The sequence below is a fragment of the Mastomys coucha genome, unplaced genomic scaffold (assembly GCF_008632895.1).
Source record: "Mastomys coucha isolate ucsf_1 unplaced genomic scaffold, UCSF_Mcou_1 pScaffold22, whole genome shotgun sequence".
In the NCBI taxonomy this organism is placed as follows: domain Eukaryota; kingdom Metazoa; phylum Chordata; class Mammalia; order Rodentia; family Muridae; genus Mastomys; species Mastomys coucha.
Window position 1 is genome coordinate 155614118 of NW_022196905.1, and position 5443 is coordinate 155619560.

General features: G+C 46.6%; 1 pseudogene; it reads left to right on the plus strand.

Moving 5' to 3' along the window:
* The window catches only part of LOC116068918, a 113114-nt pseudogene that overhangs the window by 545 nt on the left and 107126 nt on the right, over positions 1-5443 (plus strand).

Consider the following 5443-nt stretch of genomic DNA (forward strand, 5'->3'; position numbering starts at 1 on the left):
CTCTCTCTCTCTCTCTTCCTCTCTGTCTCTCCCAGTCCCCTATTTCTCTTATACCTCCCTCCCTAAACTATACTGGTGCATGTAGAAGATTTTCATTATACAATTACAACCTGATTTCTAGATCCAAACAGGGAAGTGGGGTGAGAAGTCAGACAGAATTTTCAAGTACGGTGTTGTTCGGGATCTTCCTCCAAACCAAAAAATACATTTGCTTGCGAAGAGGCCGATCTGACCTGTGATATGACCTTGAAACGTGCAATTTGTTCTTGGGGGGAGCAGAGGAGGTGACCTGTGTGTTTACAGAAGCTCTTTTAGATTAGTAACTGATTGTTTTAAAAAGAAAGGACACAGAGGAGGAGAAAGGGGAGGAAGAATTATCTTCTAATAGGACGACATGGTCATGGGTTAAAGTCCAGGCTGTGGCTGTTGTCGGATGTTAAACACCATGGGCCGGGCTTTGGTTTCTGGAACCAGGCATGACTATCCTAAGAAAATGGTGTTGTCAGGACGATACTGGGCACTGAACAAAACTGGTGGGGTGGGTGGGCGGCAGGGGATGATGGAGTGAGGGGCCCCAGGCAGCTGCTTCCCTTCTGAAAATTGGACTGCAGTAAATGCCAGTTGGGGTGTCTTTGAAGACGCCAGCCACCAGCTAAGATGGCCTCATCTAAAATGCAGGCGGTGAGGCTGGAGGAGGGGGTGGGGGAGTTCTGTGTCCCAGCAGAGGCTTCCCCTGGCTCCAAGTCAGAGGGCACCACAGGCAGAGGAAAATATTGAGCCAGTGTGGGTTTGAACAGAAGCACCTGATTTGTCTTTTATTACCAAAGAAAGACTTGAAAAACCCAGGTGAAATTTCCCTCTGTTGTTTAGGGAAAAAAAAAAAAACCCTCTGTAATTTGCCCCCAGGGAAAGCCAAGCTCCTTGTGGCCTGGGCCCCGCCCCACCCCTCTGTCGCCAGGCCTGTCTCTGGAAGCAAATGTCTCCGGAGTCCCTGGAGAATGGAGGCCAATGGGGCCACTGAAGGTCAGGGCTGCCCACTGCGGCCTGACTTTTAGCTAAAGAGGCTTCGCTTTCCAACCGCCCTGTCGAGTCTAATTTGGTGGCATTATGTGAAGGGGTGGGGCGCTTCTGACAGGAAGGGTTAAATGAGATTACAAGCCCCGCAGGCTGTCAGCAGCCACCGCTGGCTGGGATGGCAAATTGCAATTTAATGGTCAGCTTTATCTGTACAGTATCTGTGGAAATGGGCAGTTTTCAGCAACTTAATTGGCACTGTTTGCCGGAGTTTTTCCGAGGAGGTAGGAGAGTTGACTGGATCTTAATGTTGAATTATTTAGAAAGCAAAACTGGCAGAAGGCTGGTGGAAATCTGTGGCAGGTCTTGTTTTTCTGAAACGCAGAAAGCTTATGAATGGGCAAGATACTGAATTCTGCTGTAGTACTCAGAACTTTCTAAAAATACTCAGAGGGTCTGATATACTGGGGGTTTATTTATAGAGAAATAAACAAAGAGTGGCAATTGCTTTTCCGATCTGTGTGAGCGTCTGACTGCCGAGGGCATGAGAATACAGGAAGAGGCGGCAGCCGAGGAAGCGGTCATGTGCACCGATGGATGGGTGCAGAAGGGAGGCCTCAGGCTGGGGGCCAGGTGACCCAGAGAACACCCCTAGTACCAAACTGATGGCAGAACTGTGTGAGCACATGTATAGGGGGGACTCATGCTTTATGCACATGTACAAATAAATACATGTGCCCATGAATGTGGGTGAGTCTATTCCAGCATGTGAACACATGGGAGGCGTAATATGTGCATTTGTGCAGCTTTGGATATGCATGTATACATGTGTAACTGTGAGTGTGTATACCCATGTTAATGAATGTGCATGGATATATGTGTGCTTATATATGATGTGTGCATTTGGACATGTGTGTAAACATGTATGCATGTGCTTTGGAAGTGAGTACATAAGTTTGATGTGTGTATGTGCCTCTGTGTGTACATGTGTGTGAGTCAAGTGTATGCCTGTATATGAGGAGTCTGAGTCTCTGCACACAGATGAGTATGTATGTGTTATATACATGTAACTGTGACATGTGTGTGCATACATAGGCATGTGTTATGAGTGGGTATAACTATATATATATGTGGGTGTGAAGTGTGTGGTGTATGTTGCATATACCTGTATGAAAGTATGTGTGAATGTGGTGTATGTATATATTTTATGTACATGTATGTGAAAATTGAGGGAATATACATGTTGGGTTGATGTGTGTGATGTGTATTGTATGTGAATGTGAAAGTATGTGTATGTGGATATACATATGTAGGTATGATACATGTTGTGTAGATACATGTGCATGCTCATGTAGGAATGTATACATATATTATGATGTGTGTGACAAATTTAAGTTTTTATATGAAAGAATGTGAATATGTGCGTGATGTGTTTGTGTATGGATGTATGTGAGTGTGTATATGGATATGTACGTGTGGTGTTTGTGTTGTATATAGTGTATGAGCATGATGTGTCTGTGTGTGATATGTGTAGTGTGCTCATATTGTGTATGTGGGTATATACATAGGGCGTTTGCATGAGCGTGCATGTGTCTGTGTGTGACATGTGTGGTGTGCTTGTATTGTGTATTTGGGTATATACATAGGGCATTTGCATGAGTGTGCATGTGGAATGTTTATATGAGTTCAGGAGGACACATGGCTTTGTATGTATGTTATTGGGCACACATATGTGGGGGTGGGGGCTAATCTGTGGCAAGCATGCTAGTTTATCTGTGTCAGAGTTACAATAGTGAAGGCTAGAGCATCAAGCCTGCCTGGAAAGCCATAGCTTCGCAGGGGAACCTGAGTGTCTGATGCACGGACCCTCTGTCATCTATGTGCACATCTACAGGGAGGGCGGTGCGTGGCAGCTCCATGTATGGTCACCTGTGTCAAGCAAGGAGTCAGGAAGGAATTTACAGAGCAGGGAAATGGGCTGGCAGCTGATGCTGGTAGTGTGTGTGGCCCTGTGCACCTGAGGGAGGGAGGCTTGAGTTGCAAGGACAGGAACACGTGTGGTATCCTTGGAGAAACGAGGCAGAAGGGTGAGAGAAAACAGAAAGCATTGCACAGGCAGACACCAGCATTGTCTGCTCCCAGTGAGGGGTCAGTTCGGCAAGTTCAGGATTAGTAAATTTAATATCCTGTCAAAATCCTCATGATAATGAACGCTGCCTGGCCGGCTGGCACAGCAGCTCCACACTGCAGCCGGCAAGATAGCGCAGCTAATTTATGAGCAACGGATAGGGCTGTGCTGGCAGAGCCGGCTGGGTCCAGCAACGGAGGGCAGTCCTCGATTGATGGAGAGCCATCAGCTAGGGATATCACTGGGTTCCACTGACCCACAGCACGAGTGACCCTTGTACAGCTTGTTCCTTGGGGCCCTGGCTTTCGGAGGATGAGGGGAAACACCTTTCAAAAACTGACCCAACTCTATCTGCCTACGAGTCCCGGGTCGTGTTTGCTGTCTGAGGTAGAAGGTGGGCACAGAGTAGTCATGAAGAGGTCAGAGGCTCACTGCATGTTGTGAGGACAGACATGCTGGGAAAATGGAAGACTCGGGGCTGCAACTACCGACAGGACCCGGCCGGGGTGGGTCGCAGGCTGCACAGCGATGCAGCCCGCCCTGCTCCTTGGTGAGGAACATGCAAACGACAAAGTTCCTGTGCAATTTGTCTGAGGCTCCGCACCTCTCTCAGCAGCTGTCACCGCCGTGCATGATGGCGCATTGAATCTGAATGGGACTCTCCACATCAAAACCTCGCTTCCATTATGATACCATCTCCCGCTCAGAGCTGTAATGCTTATTAATTCTGCGCCCATGCTCCCGGCTGAGGCAAATGTATTCCATCAGCCCAGCATTTAATTTAATTAGTACAGCTGGGCTCTCATTCTCCTCTCTGTGTCAGAGGTATTGTCAGCACGTTCTGCCGTAACACAATTACTGATTGCTTTTAGATAGGCAGAAATATGATTAGGGTATTGGGTGACTGTATCATAAGCCTTATTAGATTCATTTGAAATCTGGAGATAAATAGGAAACTTTTATTTGCAGTGTAATGAGATTATGCTTATTAGGCCAAGGCCTCGCAACCTTTTGCAAAGAACACAGCGTATCGGTCGGATTAGACCCTGGAACTACACTTTCTGCTCTCAGCTCTGCAGCCACGCCGCCGTGCAGACTTAACTGTTCTCATCCTGCACATGGTTTGGATCTCAGACGCCTGGGTATCCTCACCAGATAAAGGATGGGGGCGGCTCTTCTCCTTCTCCAAGTCTGAGGAAATACAACCATCTTGAAATGGAAGAGGAGGGAGCAGTATTATATTTTGAAAAATCAATGTGCGGACTAAAAGGAGTTATTCTTCTCAGCGCATATGTGCCGCTTATAGAGATTGGCATGTGGTAACCATCTCAAAAGTCCCTGAGCTCCATTAGAAGGCGACCATCCTGCCTGTTGTAATGATGATAGCAAGTGAGTCCCACGGTGCTTTCATCCGCGGCCTTGAAGCTCCGATGTGGGCTGGGCTCCTGAAAAACACGCCTTCCTGCGCAGGACGCATGCGCAAGGCTGTGGCAGCCCTATGATTGTGCCTACTTCCTGTGTCGTAAAGGAACACATAGGAATTAAAGTGCAGCATTCACTGAGCCGAGCTGGGACCAGTGAAATTATTGCTTATAAAATACAGGACTTTTACATACCAGAAAAACTGTAACAATTTTTTCTGAATATAAAGAAAAAAAATCAAGGGACAATACATAAATCTTGTTTTTAGAGAAGAGATCCAAAATGTAAAACCTAAATTTGTGCCATTTCCCTGACTCTTGTGATATTCTCTGACTTACTCCATTTTCACTGGGTTGCTCCCAACACGATTTCAGCCAAGCTAAGTAAGCTGTTTCCACTCATGTGTGAAAGCTGCTGTTAACTTACACGAAGTGGGAGACATTTATTTATTTTATTATCAAGGTGTCTACTAGCATATCTCAATTATACACAATAATGGACTTCCCTGTGACATTTGTATACTTGTAAATATTATATTTCTGTCACATTCACTCCTGTTAACTTCTTGGGTCACTCTGCTCCACAGTCATCTACTTCCCAACTGGTCCCTCTTCTACTCTCATGTGTATGTCTGTGCACATGCCAGCTGGTCCCTCTTCTCTCATGCCATGTGTGTGTGTGTGTGTGTGTGTGTGTGTGTGTGTGTGTCTGTGTGTGTGTGCACATAACTGGTCCCTCTTCTACTCTCATACCATGTGTGTGTCTGTGTGTTGTGTGTGTCTGTGTCTGTGTGTGCACATGCCAACTGGTCCCTCTTCTACTCTCATACCATGTGTGTGTCTGTGTGTCTGTGTGTGTGTGCACATGCCAACTGGTCCC